Source organism: Palaemon carinicauda, chromosome 7 (genome assembly GCF_036898095.1).
Source record: "Palaemon carinicauda isolate YSFRI2023 chromosome 7, ASM3689809v2, whole genome shotgun sequence".
NCBI classification, from domain to species: domain Eukaryota; kingdom Metazoa; phylum Arthropoda; class Malacostraca; order Decapoda; family Palaemonidae; genus Palaemon; species Palaemon carinicauda.
In genome coordinates, this window is record NC_090731.1 from 85,642,433 (window position 1) to 85,659,535 (window position 17,103).

Sequence of the window (17,103 nt, forward strand, 5' to 3'; positions counted from 1 at the left end):
TTTCTAAGGGATATTTGCTACAGTGATACTCCTAGAGAATTAACCGTAGGTCTTCAGAATTCTAACTCCTGGCGCAAGTATCCTTAATATATCTTCAAGGATATGGCATAATATCAGGGGATGTATTTTTTGATACGACACATAGAAATCTTCACCCCAAATAGATTTAACTCTTTGAAGGGGAAGAGTGGCGAACGAAAGGGGAGCCGTTATCAAGGTACCCAGTGGACCCCCTCCCTGTACTACTACGGCCCATCATTCCTTGTTGCATTTTAGCAGGAATAGCCGCAGATAGAGTAGTTTCGGGTGGGGTCATCTTAACCCTTTTACCGCCAAAGGACGTACTGGTACGTTTCACAAAAGCCATCCCTTTGCCCCCATGGACGTACCGGTACGTCCTTGCAAAAAAATGCTATAAAAATTTTTTTTTTCATATTTTTAATAAATTTTTGAGAAAATTCAGGCATTTTCCAAGAGAATGAGACCAACCTGACCTCTCTATGACAAAAATTAAGGCTGTTAGAGCAATTTTAAAAATATATACTGCAAAATGTGCTGGGAAAAAAATAACCCCCTGGGGGTTAAGGGTTGGAAATTTCCAAAGAGCCTGGGGGTTAAAGGGTTAAGAAAGAAGGGTGGGTCCATCAGGACAGGACGACATGGCTATCTCACCCAAAAATAATAGATTTTTCGCTTTGCTCAAAATCTGTTTTTTCGGCTCGGCCATGTCGTCCTGATGGAAGCTCACCAGAGAATTAACTTGAAAGTACTATATCTGTGGGTTTGTATAAGTGCCTTTACTTTGAATGAGTTCCTTATATGTTCTCCTAGACCTTTATATATGACATTACCGTTGTCTGTCATATCCACTAAGCTTGGAACTAGCTTAGGGCTTCCTGCCCCCTGCAGGGAAAGTGTCGACTTCGACTATAAGGATTCAAAATTTGTATCTCCATACTGGGCCCTTCTAGGGTTTAATTAAAACTCTAGTATGCTTTATTCGTCTGTAACTGAGATAGCAGCAATAAGATGCAAATACATTTAGTATTTTACCTTGCAACTAGATTATCAAATGTAGTTACAATCAGGTATGAATCTGATCCGGCATTGAAAACACATCAGGGTCCATATTTTTTCTTGTCGAAAAAAATATGTAATTTCATCGAAATGATGCCACTCAATGGAGATGCGAAACCAAATCTGATTGATTTGTACAGATATTGGAAATGCATGAACACTGTGATGCAACGTTTACTCGGCACTGGTGTTATCGGTCAGATATGTACCTATATGGAATAGTGTGTTAATCATCGTTGTGATTTGCACTCAAGGGTAAATGTACCCATGCACCCTATGCACTGGAAAGTCCCAAAGCAGTTCACTGTTCATTGCAGCGCCAGACGACGGGTTTTAAACACTACCCGCCACCACCACAACATGTTTTATTTCATGTACTTGCTTTGTATAGTGTCTGTAAAAGATCTGGTTGATCTCCACCCAGTGTATGAGCGGAGTCTACCAAAGCCCATGTGTTGGAAGAAGTTCCGTGAAGAAGCAATTTTCTTTGGATTGTGACCTGCGGGTGAGCTATCAGGATCCACTCTGCAAATAAGTAGGTAAGCTTTGCTTTCAGTTGTCTTAGGGATAGATTTTGATCCTGAGGTTTCTTCTCGGAAGAGCTGTCCTTCCTTGAAGTATGAAGTTCTACGAAGATAGACCTTAAGACACTCTACTGGGCATAGAGAGACATCTTCCTTCAGTGGGCAGATTCTCCAAGGACCCCACCTCTTGATGGGTAGCTCGTTCTCAGCAAGAAAGGCAGGATCAGGAAAAGGGTTCAGTTCTCCTGTGTCTAAGAACTGAATATGGCCTACATCCCTGATAGGGCCAATATTTCACTAACTCTAGCCCCTGAGGCTATTGCGAACAGAAAATTGACTTTCTGTGTTAGCTCCTTTAGAGTACAATCCTCACTGTTTAGGTTCAAAGCATAGTGCAAGACTTTGACCAACGACCATGTAATGGGCTTTGGAGGGGTTGCTGGCTTGGGTATAGTGCATGCTTTGGCACCTTATAGAAGGTTCTGCTTGCGAGGTTTACCTCAAAGGCATATAGAAGAGGTCTAGTCAAGGCCGACTTACACGTGGTTATCATAGTGGAAGTCAGGCCTTGTTCAAGTAGGTAAATGAAGAAAAAGAGACAGAAATCTGTTGAAATTTCTGTTGCTCTCCTTGTTTTCACAAGGGATACCCATTTCTTCCAAGACGATTCACATTGTCTCCTGGTTGAACTTGACTTGTACTCTACAATGAAGTCGACCTTGTCCTTCGAGATCCCAAACTTTTTGTTTGCTGCTAAGGCGAAAAAATCATGAGATGTAGGTTGTTGGTTCTCGAGGATGAAACGTAAACAGTCGACTTCTGCACCAGTTGGGATAAAACTGGGTTCGGCAGAGGAAACAACTTTGGTTTCAATTCCAGAACTAGAGGGAACCAATTGTTTTTGGGCCATTTGGGGGCCACTACTGCAGTTGTTCCTCTGAAGGATCTTAGCTTGTCGAGGTTTTTTAGCAGGAGATTGGTTGGTGGAAACAGGTAAATCCGATTCCATCTGTTCCAGTCGAGAGACATAGCATCTATAGCTTCTGCTTAAGGTTCTCGCAAGGGGCTACATAATGAGCTAGTTTCTTGTTGTCACTCGGTGCGAAGAGGTCGATCTGCAGTTCCGGGATTTTTATCGAAAGAAAGAAGAATGAGTCTGCGTCTAGGGACCATTCTGTCTCTATCGGCTTTTGCCTGGATAGAGCATCCGCCGTCACATCGTGGAACCCTTAGCGGTGAACTGCTGATAAATGCCATCTTCTCTTTCTTGCCAGGCAGAAGATGGCTAACATCACGTGATTGATGTGAGGTGAACTCGAGCCTTGTCCATTTAGACATATTACTATCACCTCGTTGCCCAGGACCAGTCTGATGTGGACTTCTCTGCGAGGGGATAGTCTCTTCAACGCCAGGAAGACTGCCATAGCCTCCAGGATGTTGATGTGAAAGTTTTGAACTGGTGTGACCAATTCCTTGCACTTTCATTTCTTGCGAATGGCCTCCCCATTCTTCCAGGGAGGCGACTCGTCCGTGTGTATCACCACTGATGTTTGTGGTGGTTGCAAGAGAATTGTCTGTGCTAGGCTCTTATTCGTTGACCACGTCCTTAATAGCGTGCGCCATCAGGTCGGGGTCAACCTTTGTTGATCTCTTCGAGTGTTTGATGCGTATCTTCTCCAGACTCCTGACGCATCCTTTAACTGTGCCTTTAGCACCAGGTCTGTCACTACTGCGAACTGGAGAGAGTCCAATACTCTTTCCTGTTGGCGTCTTGAAAACCTCTTGTGTTGAATTAGTCTCTTGACAGATGCCGCTATTTCTCTCCTCTTCTTTAATGGAATGGATTGGTGGTGTGACTGCAAGTTCCCATGGATTCCTAACCATTGAAACTTGTGAGCTGGAGAAAGGCAAGACTTCTAGCGATTGATCTTGAAGCCCAGGTGTTCCAGGAACTGGACCACCTTTCTGGCCGCTTGCTGACAAGTAGTCTTGGATGCTGCCCGCACCAGCCAATCGTCCAGGTATGCTACTACTTGTACTCCTTCGGAGCGTAGTTGCTGGATGATTGTGTCCGCTAGCTTTGTGAATACCTTTGGGGCTATGTTTAGTCCAAAGGGCATGGCTGTGAAGACATATTTTGTCTTCTGCAGCCTGAATCCTAGGTATGAGAGGGGGCGACTGACTGGTAGGTGCCAGTGAGCATCTGCCAGGTCTATTGAGACTGTGTATGCCACTTTTTTGGTAGAAGGGTCCTTATGTGTTGCAAGGTAAGCATCCGGAACTTGTTCTCGATGAACTTGTTGAGTGGAGACAAGTCTAGAATGACTCTGGATTTGTCCGAGCCTTTCTTGGGAACACAAAACAGCCTTCCCTGGAATTTGATGGACTTCGCTTTTCCTCTTGGTGGCAAATCATGAGATAATCTTAACTCATCTGAATATTCGTAAGCCAAAAAAGAAACCTATTTTAAAAACTTTTAGATGTTTGCAAAATTATTCTCCAGACTTTCTTTGTGATCTCCTCATGAATAACGTAAATATATTAAATGGTATTTTAAATACTGACAATGTAAACAACCAAGTTGAAACTTTAAACTACGTCTTTACATCTTGTCTAAACATTTGTGCTCCGGTTGTAACGAAAGAAATCATTCGTCCCCCTGCGCCCTGGATAACAGATGAAATAAAGAGAGACATGAAAGAAAGAGACAGACTGAAAAGTGAGTTAAAAAATCAAACTTTTAACATCTTTTGAAGGCACTACTGTACTTCTATATATGTTGGAATTAGTTTTAGATAATACTTATGGATAAGATGGCTTTTATTTACAAATTAAGATTTCCTTATAATCTAGTATGCTTATTTGATTATTATGTGTTATTTTAATACTATTTGTACATGACTTGTTTTTCAACACAACTTATGTGGTCTATGACAATGTATTTCAATATTCGGCAAGAGTAACTTTTACTCACTATATTCTAAGTATATACTTTCTGATTTTGTGATATTCTTTTATTACTGATGAATTATTTCAATTACAAAGTTTTAGCCGATTTGTTGATTCCTAAAACAACTTTTGTATGTCTAAAATAATAAATATTTGAACTATTTGTAAGATGATTTTATTAACTGTAGCTTTATATTTTATGAATACCCAATGTAAATATTGGAAATAAAGAATTATTATTATTATTACTATTATTATTATTATTACCTTCTTGTTCAAGAGTTCCGAGATATATTCTTCCAACAAGGGGGTGGAGTGTTGGAAGAATTCTGGAAAAGTGGGGTGGATTTTTGTTCCATTTCCAACCAAGTCCATTTGTAATTTGGCTGTGTACCCAGGGATCAAAGGTCCAACAATCCCCAAAGTGGAAAAGTCTGCCTCCTACCTGGAACCTCTCATTGTTTAGAGGTTCCTGAGGACTTATTTCCGTGACCGCGTCCCCCTCCACCCTTGGGGGGTTTCCGGAGGATCCTCTTTTTGGGCCCTTAGCTTTGTAGGTCCAAAAGGTGGTCGAGTGCCTTTTCAAGCCTGAATTAAACACAAGTGACTGGGCTACCAATTGTTGAGGGACCATCTGAAAGGTGGTTCGCAGCTGGGCTACCATTTGAGGCACCGTGGTCATGGTCACGGTCGGAAATTGTGCAGGTCTAATGAAAATATCCTCTTTGAGGATATGCCCCACTTTTGGAGAAGGTTCCTACTCTCCGTGGTGGCTTTGGCAATGACTTCTTGGACCACTTCCTGTGGGAAAGGGTCTTCGCCCCAGATACATGATGAAATCAGTTTTCTGGGTTCGTGTTTCACCATTGTGTCGGCAAACACATGCTCTCTACAGGTCCTTTTTTGACCTGAAAAAAGCATACAAATCCATCACAACGGTGGGGCGTTATTCAAGGCCTGCACACATTTCCAAGCAGTTCTGATGAGACAGGGAGGCGGCAAGTCTATTTTTCGTCTCCTGTTCCCTTCTCAAAAGATGGTATGGCAACTTTGGAAGGTTCTCATTAAACTGCTGGCCTGCTATCTCCGGATCCAACTTCGAAACGGAGAAGGTTATACGTACCTCTTTCCACTTCTGCTCGCAGGGGGGCATAGCTAGAGATAATGGTTTGCATTTCTCTAGAATTGGGCGGGTTTGCCCTCTTCGACTGGTCTCATGACACAGTCTAGGGCATTCCCCAAAAGGGGGAAGGCTCTGGAGGAAGGAGCAATGAAGGTTGGGTGCTTCTTGCTCAATGCTGAGACTTTGGAGTTAGTATATCCGGCTCCTTTCCAGGTCTTGGTAAGGATGGCTTATGCCTTGTCATGTTCGAAGGCAATGACTTCCTTCAGGTATAGTCTCCTCGCGGGATGCAGGTTCGTCTCGCACTCTCACGTAGCAATCTGGGTACACTGAAAGCTGGGCCAGAATTGAAGCTCTTCAAGGGGTTTGGCCCCCAACTTCTCGGAGATATAAAGCTTCCCATTCATCATGGGCATGTGTTCCGTATACCTCCAGGGGTTGGTTTCGGAGCAGTGAGGGAGGTCAGATATTTTAAGGGGCTTAGCAGAGTCCCTGGAAGCACCAGGGCGTTTCCCTTTCTGTACCTCTCTCTTCATCTCTTCAAGATCTTGCTTATTCTCCTCTTGTTCCTTCCGCAACAGTGTCAACATCTGCTGGATTGACTCTAGGAGCGCTTCGCTCCTGCTGACCTGTATAGCCAGTTGGAGAGTTGGGGCTGAAGAGGTTGACGGCATAGGTTGATATCCCGACACAGTGAGCTGAGGGTCCTCAGTCACCGTCGAAACGGATCCTTCTTCCTCAGTGGGTGGTTGAACCACTTCTTCTTCTGGGCCTTTTTGCAGTACAGTGAACCCTCGCTACTTCGCGGTTCGACCATCGCGGATTCACCACTTCGCGGATTTTTTCCATAACCCATATATATACAGTAATATATATATATATATATATATATATATATATATATATATATATATATATATATATATATATATATATATATATATATATATATGTATTTGTGTATATATGTAGGTATGTATATGTGTATACATATAAATATATATATATATATATATATATATATATATATATATATATATATATATATATATATATATATATATATATATATATCTAAAGTAGGAAGATGTGATGTAGTTCTAAGGGAAAAGTATGGGAAATATGTCTGGGTAATAAGCAAAGCTCTACCTCCAGTTTGTTTCTACATTATGATCAGAGATAAATGTAAACAAAACATTGGTTGCCATTTTTTATCGTGCCTTTTAGCATGTTTAGGAAATGCACGATATAAAATCACCTTTAATATTTGTGCCTGTTTTAGTTTAGGGTACTGTAGTACATGCATTAAGTGTTCTGTACATTAAAGGGTAGTTTGTTAACAGTACTACGTACAAGGGAAGGTTTTAAAAGTCTGAATATACATGTTGAATAAATAGGTAAATATGGTGTCACTACTTCGCGGATTTTCACCTATCGCGGCCGCGACTGGAACCTATCTACCGCGATAAACGAGGGTTCACTGTACGTCCTGTTCGGTGTCAATGGACACCTCCGACATCCGTTCTTGGTAGATGTCCAGGCCTTGCAGTGCCTTGTTGATATCCGCGTCCACTGTCCGTTGGATAAAGGGAGGCTGGACCTGTACCTGAGGTACAACTGTACTGGATTGAGCCTTAGGGAACAGTAGGCACTTCAGAGATTCGTTAGGTAGGTAAGGTCCCGGAGAGTTCTTCTGGAAGCCTCATACTCACCTTTGAAGGGTTTCCCTTGCTTTATCCCTTGACTCCGTAGTGTCAGGGATATCTCCTCCAAAGCCGTCGGTCAGCAAGGTCGAGCAGTTGGAGCAACCCTTCGTGTCCTAGTACCTCAGGGATCCAGATACAATGCAGCAGGCGGCATGAGACCTGTATATCGTATGCCCACAGAAGTTCTTACTCTTGTGGTTGCAGAACACAACTGTACTCTTCACCATTGACTCCTCCTGTAAGGGAGAAAAAGGGTGAAATGAGTACTCAGTTGTTTATATCATTGATATAATGCATACTTAAGCATATGGGTCCCAGTACCTCAGGGATCCAGATACGATGCAGCAGGGGGCATGAGACCTGTACATCGTATGCCCACTAAAGTTCTTACTCTTGTGGTTGCAGAACACAACTGTATACTTCACCATTGGCTCCTCTTGTAAGGGAGAAAAAGGGTTAAATGAGTACTCAGTTGTTTATATCATTGATATAATGTATACTTAAAAAATAGTAATACTTACTATTATATTAAATAGATTAGGATAGTAAGCTATAAAGGAAATAGGAAAGACACATATCTGTGTTTCCTCTCACAGACAATTGCTGAGACCTCCGTCAATATTAATATTTAAATTGATTGATTGATTGATTGATTGACTGATTTAAGGTTTTCAGGCATCCTAACATCTAAGGTCTATCATTTAGTTTATATATACAAAAAAAATAAAGATTATTCAATCAAAACCGTAAAAGTTGGATGTCATTATAAACGTTAGATAGTTTTCAGAAGACCTGCTTCTGAAATAAATCTAAAAATGCAACTTGTATAGTAGGACACATCATGTCCAAGAATCTTGGCAAGGATGAACCTGCCACCCTCACCTCGAGCCTCAAACAAATATCTATTCCTTAAGTTATTATAAAGGGGGCATTCGGTCAACAAATGCCCCACTGTTAGAGGTACTAAACAGTCTTCACAATAGGGTTGGTGTTGGCCCTTCAGCAGAAACTCGTGTGACCAATACGGAGACGACAAAGAGAAGTCTTCCATTTTCGGGGCATCATGTTATACCTCCAAGAAGATATGGCATTTGTTACTTCTCTCATTTTATTGCCATCTAGACTATCCCAGTGCTGTTGCCATTTAATACAAACCAATTTCTTGATGTTAGGTAGGAAATCGTTACACGGAATGGGATATCTTCTTGACAGCAACTCGGATGCAGCATTCTTTGCCAGTGAATCTGCCTTCTCATCCCCAGACACACCTACATGTGCTGGAACCCAACAAAATCTAACTGTTATACCTCTCCGTCCAATAATAAAAAGCCATTCTAAAATCTTTATAACTAGGGGGTTGTTAGAATTAAGGGATTTTGACGTAGGAAAAATCTATTTCTGGGCTAGAGACCCGTGCCTTTACATCATTTCTAAGGTAAAAACTGCTATGAATTTACCAGAGAAAAATCTGTATAGGAATGCTAGGTTGAACCCAGCTCGCTCACCTTAATAAGGTGTCGGTATAATACTGGGGCGCGTGAATAAATCACAACCAGAGGCCTCGCACCATTTAGATATCTCCTGTCAATATCCCCGAACAGCGAGGTGCCGTTCAACATCCTACTACTACTAGCGATCCCACGCCAGTGACGTCACTCCTTATAGCACCCCAGATTTGGGCCCAATTAGGGAGGGACGGGTGGGTTCACTGGGCGGCACGGGTCTCTCGCCCAGAAATAGATTTTTCCTACGTCAAAATCCCTTTTTTGGGTTCCGACCCGTGCCGCCCAGTGAAATCGTACCAGAGACTGGGGACCCAATATGGCTAACTACCTGAGGTGGGAATAACACAAAAATAACATAGCTGATGGGTTTTAATATAAAAAAGGAGGGATGTGGAAACCCGTAAAAATAGATCAACATGTATAAGACAGTGATAAATAGACATGGTAAACAATCAATAATGAAACCCGTAGGTAAAATTCAATAGATATGAATAGTGGTAATCAAGCTTGGTAATAAAAAATGCGAAGGTAAAAATTCAATCATAGATATGAATATGAGCATGGTACAAGATCCCATCAGGGGATGATAGAGAGAACCAAGCAAAAGTAAATCCATAACAAAGATTTAACATAACAAAATAAAATCAGCTCGGGGATTTTAAGAACAAGTGAAATCAAAACAATTCGTGAAATTGATCAATTGAATAATAAAATAATACACCATAAGGGTGTATGGTAAACAAAACAGGTAGGAACAACAGGTAAGCCAGGCAGGAGGGAAAGAGGACAGAGCAAGACGTTGTGATTAGGACTCAGTACCTTCAGGAGGAACTATATTCCCTGCAGCTACTGTGGCAAATCTAAGAGCTTCTAAAGGTTTTAGGTAGTGGCGCTTGAAAACTTAAGGGGACTTCCAACCCGTATATTTTGAGAGCTCATCAAATTTCATATGGTGGAAAAAATTAATTGAGGTAGCCACAACTCGAATATCATGGACATGTGGGAATGATTCAGGATTAGCCTGTTTAATAAAATAAAGAATTTGTTGCCTGATTCCCTTAAGGGTAATAGTTCCTCCGTGTTCTCTAATAAATAAGGGCCCTGTGGTTGTAGTGGAAGTTCTACTTAAGTAGGATTTCAGGGTGGTAACTGGACACAGGGATGGATCCTGAGGAAGTGGAACAATCTTCCAGGGAGACCACCTGTTTTTGGGGTCCTCATTTTTAGCCAGGAAAACTTTGTTAGGGGAGAGAAGGACCTCACCCAAAGAGAGAAACTCTATATGACCTGGGTCTCTAGATAAGGCTGACAATTCTGAGATTCTGGAGCCAGAGGCGAGGCTTAAAAGAAAAAGTGACTTTCTTAATAATGCCATATAATTACAGGATTCATTTGGGGTGTCAGAGGCTAGCTTAAGAACATCGTTCAAAAACCAGGAAACTGCGCTAGGGCGAGATGAAGGTTTTAGTCTGGCACAAGCTCTCAGAATAGATGAGAAATATGAATCCGTTAGATCAATGTCAAAACCAATATGGAAGATCTTTTTCAAGGCTGACTTGATTGTAGTAATTGTATTGGCTGCCAGGCCTGATTCGAAGAGAGTTCTGAAGAATGTCACAGTTAGGTTCATCGTCATTTTCTCAACTTGGGAATCTTTCAAGAACTTAGCTAATTTCTTGACAGCTGAGTCATATTGACGGAGAGTAGATTCCCTTTTGTCAGATTCCATGAAAATAGTATTCAAAGGATCGATGTTTGCACCTCGTTGGGCTGCGAACTTCATGAAGTCCATAAAGTTAGGGCATTCAGAATCCTTGAGGAAGCGAACAAATTGCGAGTTTGTACTGTCTGTGTTAGCACCGGATTGGGAATCCGCCGAGGGCGGAGATCTAGTTCTAGCAACAAGGGGAACAAATTGCTCTTGGGCCAGTTGGGGGCTACGAGAGCCACTTGACCTTTGAAGGATCTGAGTTTGTGCAGAACTTTCAGCAGGAGATTCACCGGAGGAAACGGATAAATCGTCTTCCAGGTATTCCAATCTAGAATCATAGTCCGTGGCATAAGCCTGAGGGTCCAGGTTGGGGGCTACGTAACAATCTAGTTTGCGATTGGATTCCGTCGCAAACAGATCCACCTGGAGACCCGGGACTTGAGATAGTATCCACTGGAAAGATCGATTGTCTAGTGACCATTCCGACTCTAGCGGAGTTGTCCGGGAAAGTGAGTCCGCTACCACATTCCGGACTCCTGCTAGATGGACTGCGGACAGGTGCCACTTGTGCATTGCCGCCATGGAGAAAATCTTCAACATGATGTGGTTTATTTGGGCTGATCTGGAGCCGCCTCTGTTGAGGCAGTGTACTATGACTGCACTGTCGAGAACCAGTCTGATATAGAGATTCCTGGCTGGATTGAGAAGTTTTAAAGTGAGGAAGACTGCCATGGCCTTTAGGACGTTGATGTGCATTTGTTGGAAGACCGGTGACCATAACCCTTGGACTTTCTTGTGTTGGGAGTAACCTCCCCACCCTGTTAAAGAGGCGTCTGTGTGAACGACGAGTCCCGGGACCGGATGTTGTAAGGGAACCGACTTGGAAAGATTCTTGATCTTCGTCCAAGGCTGCAGACTTGTTCTCAGGATTAGGGGAAGGCGAGCACATCTGTCTCGGTGTTTTGCGGTTGCTCTGGAGCGCCACACTCTGTTTATGTCCTTGAGTTTGGACCTTCAGGGAGGCGAATTGTAAGGAACCTAGGATCCTCCCTTGGTTCCTTCTGGAGGTCAACTTTTCCCTGAGAAATTGTTTTGTATTCCTCGCTATCTCCTTCCTTTTGGCTTTGGGGAGGCACAGCGTATGGGAGCACAGGTCCCATTGTAGTCCCAGCCATTGAAACTTGGTCTCCGGGACCAGGCGGGATTTCTCGAGGTTGACTTGGAATCCCAGTTGTCGAAGGAAGGTGAGGACTTTGTTCGTTGCTATGCGGCAATTCTGGGCATTGTCTGACCAGATTAGCCAATCGTCTAGATAGGCCACTACCTGTATCCTCTGAGTTCGAAGCTCTTGAATTACTGTCTCTGTTAGTTTGGTGAAGATTCTGGGTGCTATGTTGAGCCCGAATGGCATCACTTTGAATGCATAGGCTTGTTTGCCTAGCTTGAAGCCCAGAAAAGGACGAAAATGCCTTGCTATTGGAACGTGATAGTAGGCATCTGTAAGATCGATGGAGGTGGTGACGGCCCCACGGGGAAGTAAGGTCCGCACCTGCGAGACGGTAAGCATATGGAATTTGTCGCAACGAATGAAGGAATTTAAACAAGACAGGTCCAGGATTACTCTCCGTTTGTCTGAGCCTTTCTTTGGCACGCTGAACAAGCGTCCTTGAAATCTTAAGCGACGTATGCTTTGGATTGCATTCTTTAATAGCAGATCTTTTGTGAAGGAACGTAGTTCTTCCGTTGGTAGTTAGTAAAAGCTGTTCGGTGGAGGAGGTCCCTGTATCCAGCTCCACCCTAGGCCTTTTGAGATGATGCTGGAAGCCCAATCGCTGAACTTCCAATGGTCCCGAAATTTGTACAATCTCCCTCCTACCTGCAGTTTCTCAATGGTTGGAGGATGATTTGCCTCCTCTGCTTCCGCGGGAAGACTTGCCTCGGTGGTAACCCCTTCCGCCACCTCGAGCACGAAAGGCTCCCCTGGAACCCCTGTGACGCTGGTAGCCACGGAAAGAGCCCTGAGACTCATAAGTGGGGTTAAAGGCGGGGGAGAAGGAAGTCGAGGCGATCTGAGACTGAGGGACCAGGACATATTGTTCTTGTTGTTGGCCCTTTGAGGTAGAAGGCTGGGGACCTTGAGGAGCAGGTTGGACTGAGACCGGTTGAACCATGAATTGGGAAGATTGGAAGGGCCTCAATCTCTTCCTACCTCGAATTGGGGTACTAGTAGGCTCATATTTCCTCTTTGAGACCAGTCCCCACCTAACCTTGAGGTTTTGGTTGGCTCTAGCTGCCTCGCTAAGGACCGAGTTAACTAAGTCCTCTGGGAAAAGATCCGGGCCCCAGACTGGAGCTTTGATGAGCCTATTAGGTTCGTGCCTAATCGTGGCTTCGGATAGGACGTGTCGTCGACAACGGGTCCTGGCATTTGCAAAATCATAGGCGTTAGCCATAAAGTTTTGCAAAAGCGACTTAGTGAGGACCTTAAGAAGGTCCTCCTCGTTGTAAGTGGCGACGGTCAATTCAGAAAGGGCAACTGAATTAAGGGATCTGCTGAGTCTACACCTCGACTCGAATTCTAATTTAATGAGACTCCGGGAGTTTGGGAAGCCGTTCGCTGAACTGCGTCGAGGCACAGTCCGGGCTCAACTTACCTACCGAGAAGGTAGCTGGGGCGTTCCGCCAACATTCATTGTCTCCCGGAAACAGAAGGGAGGTTAAGTCGGTCTCCCTGAGTTGAGGTAAAGGCTTCTCTTCCTTGATAGCCTGAAAGATCGTCTCTATGATCTTGGTCGCACATGGGGTAGGGGTCTGGTCGTCGGCCACAAACATAGTATAAGAACTTTTGTAGGCGGTAATCATTGTGTTCGAGCAGTCCCACTCATTGAACACGCGGACCAAGACAGACTGTGCCTGTTCTTTAGGAAAAATAACAGTTTCCTTTGGGACCTTATCTAATCGAATTAGAGCCTCTTCCGTGAGCCGAGCGTAGCCGGGGAAGGGGAATTCAAGACCCGGCGAGTAAAATTCATAATCCGTAAGAAGCCGGGTACCGAAACCTTCAATTGACAACATACCATCCGAGAAGGGGGCATGCAATGCTAACCTCCAAGGGTTATTCTTGCCATGGAAGCTATTCTCTCTTGTGATTGCTGCGTATGAGACGATAGCATCGACTCAAAACGAGCAAACATCTTCTCGGAAAAATCCACCGGGTTAAATGATTCCGCCGGGGGGGGGGGGGGGGGGGAACAGGTGCCGGAATGGAGACTACTCCGTGAGAGGTTGAGGGCACAGCAATTGGGTCTTGAGAGACTCTGGTGGAGGAAAATTTAGCCTTCGAAGATGATGATATCGAAGACTTGTGGTCTCTGGAAGACTTGTGGTCTCTGGAAGACTTGTGGGTCTTATATAAAGGCTTACGATGAGCCTTCACCGTGGGGGGAACAGGCCGGGGACTGAGATCAGTCCCGGTTGTCCCCGGAAAACCTTGAAAAGAAGAGTGTTCTGAAGTAGAAGAGAAAGCCGGGCCAGGGAGAGGAATCTTAGCCCGGGAACCACCTGATTCACCTACGTCCCTACCTGAGTCGGGATCATCCAGAGCCATGGGTTCCACATCGAGGTTGAGGGTAGCGACGTCCTCAGTTAGGGTGCCGCCCGTCTCTTCTTGGTCCGGGGCCAGAAGAAGGGATTCGATCCGCTCGATGATAGGATCCGCCAACTCTTTGGGGACCGCAGCTGAAGTTTTAGCATGGGGGTAGAGGCGGGAACACCATTCCTCAGAGAGGATATAAGGCTGTTTGGCCTTCACGTTGCGGGCGAACTCGCCAATCCAGATCTTGAGGGTAGCCTGAGCTGTGTCTTTTTCAAGTTGGGAGCTCTGAAAGAGAACAGACTATTAGCGAGGGATATTTGTGCCAAAGAAAAGTGGAGAAGTCCAAGGACTTCGTAGACACGAAGTGAAAGGCATGCGGGAAGTCCAGAGGACTGTGCCCTTAAAAATAATAATCGTGATTAATGTAAACCATCAAAATTAATTGTAAATCCCTACAAGTCTGTATTAATGAAAATGCACTCACCGAGTCAGATGTTAGAGTGGAGGTCATTGTGTAGCAGACTACACAATTGTCCGGATGCCAAACAGCTAAGTCATCCACTTAGACAGAACAGTGGGCGTGCGAACGACACACGTCATGGCCGCAGGGTTGATGGAGGACAGCGGCACATGCCGTCATCGCACAGCGTACATTCTGTAAGATAAAAGATACACGAGTATCTTAAAGGAAAGAAAATTAGGGGCCCGGAGGCCCCGGAGCTTAAAATATATAAATATGACAATATCATGATAAAAAAATTTTATATATATACATCAAGTATCTTGAATGAAAGCAAATTAAATTATATCAATATCATGATAAAAGATTTAATTTTGACTGTATTATAAATAAGAATAAGTCAGTCCGTAACCGTGATCATATCAAAAGAGGGAAGGGAAGGTCGAGAACTAGGATCGTATATATAATATATATATATGTGACTAATATATAAAGTTAATCCAAGTAATAATGAGTAACGTTGGCTCCGGAGGCTCAACTAAACAACTCGATCAGATGGTAATGTATAAAAGCTACGTCCGGGGATCCCGTAATGAAAGTCTTTATATATATATCTATATGAGGTCCGTGAGGTGCGGGACACCATAGAGGGGGAAGGGATCTTTAATGGGTCCGTAAAGTGCGGGACCGAAGAGGGAGTAGCACGTACAAAACTGAATAAAATAATATAACATGACAAGGTACCACGGACCGAGCAGAAAACTTCCCGTCGACCGTTGGCCAAACGAGCGACGGAAAGAAGACGACTACGACCGGGTAGAGTAGTACAAAAAGTGTAAGTAATGTACGTTAATGTATAATAATAGCAAGCCTCACAGATCAACGGGGATCGCCCGTGCAAGAGAGCGAAAGGCCCCGGGAGGGGAACATAATGCAACATAGTGACTAACTCGATATGGGAGAGAGAGAGGGAAGGTAACCCTGGGGTGGGGTATCGGGCGGGAGGGAGGCTAGGAGTGGGGCGATAGCAGGTATACCAACCTGCCAGACCCACGATTAATATGATCACGCGGAAAGACTAATAACACTATAATAAACATAACACATGGTAAAATAAGATAGGAAGGCATGCTGGATGATAATAATAAAAATAACGATACACCAATCGTAAAACAAACGAGGGAACGAACATGAGACAGGAGAAAACCAAGCCTAACAGCACTGGGAGTTAGGCAGGGCTACCAACATAACACAGAGTCAGTGAAGTGCTAACAAAATGAAAAACTAATATCTGAGTCATGAAAGTCCCTCGAGCTAATGCAAGAAAAACGAATAACGTTAATAATGAGAAGCATGTCCGTGGCGTGCGAACGTAAAACAAAATAATGGAAATAGGAACGCCCGAAGGCGACCAGGCATGCCAACCTAACGAGAATACGCAAACGTATCGTAATAACTGTTATCGTAATAACAGGACATCAATATAATAAATCAATACGGTGTGTGAACCATGGATACCCATAAAGTTCATAACGAGAAACAATCAGTATGGAGGACTCATTGTAAAGCATTAAGAATGACGAGAGAGAGATAGGAGGGGGCCGAGCGCCATGAAAGACCCACGCGGGGTCATGAAATATAAAACTGTCATAATATAAGCAAAAAAGGGCAAGGCCCCCTCCAAAATCTCAAAACTCATAGATCTGGTACTTTACTTAGATGGAGTGACAGTAGAGTCCGACATCTTGAGGTAAATCCAGCGAAATTCACACACCAAGGCAAAATAAGTGTTGATAGCGCATGCTATGAAAAGGAGTGACGTCACTGGCGTGGGATCGCTAGTTGTAGTAGGATGTTGAAGGGCACCTCGCTGTTCAGGGATATTGACAGGAGATATCTAAATGGTGCGAGGCCTCTGGTTGTGATTTATTCACGCGCCCCAGTATTATACCGACACCTTATTAAAGTGAGCGAGCTGGGTTCAACCTCGCATTCCTATACAAATTTTTCTCTGGTAAATTCATAGCAGTTTTTACCTTAGAAATGATGTAAAAGGAGCATTTCACTAGGCGGCACGGGTCGGAGCCAAGAAAAAAGCTTCTTAAGCTTGAAGGACACTCCTTGCATCACTAAAAATTGTAAAATTACCCTCCATCTCCAACGCTATTTTCTCAAGAGCGGTTAGTATGCCATACAGTTCGGCAGTAAATATGGAAGCTGTTAGAGGAAATGCACCTCTACAATTAAAACCTTTTTAATCCTATTTCATGAAATGTTTTAAGTATACCATATCTCCATGTGGTATCATATGCCTTTTCAAGGTAAAAAAAAAAACTGTCATATGGTGCTGTTTGGAAGCAAAGGCTTCACAAATAGAGGACTCAAGTCTTATTAACACATCAATTGTTGAGTGCATTTTTCTGAATCCACATTGAATCGGTGATAAAATACCC

At 43.6% G+C, this 17,103-nt stretch overlaps 1 protein-coding gene across 3 annotated transcripts in view; it reads right to left on the reverse strand.

The window, feature by feature from the left end:
* Positions 1–17,103, reverse strand: part of LOC137643954 (zinc finger and BTB domain-containing protein 24-like) — a 271,442-nt gene that overhangs the window by 92,267 nt on the left and 162,072 nt on the right. The window lies entirely within an intron of this gene.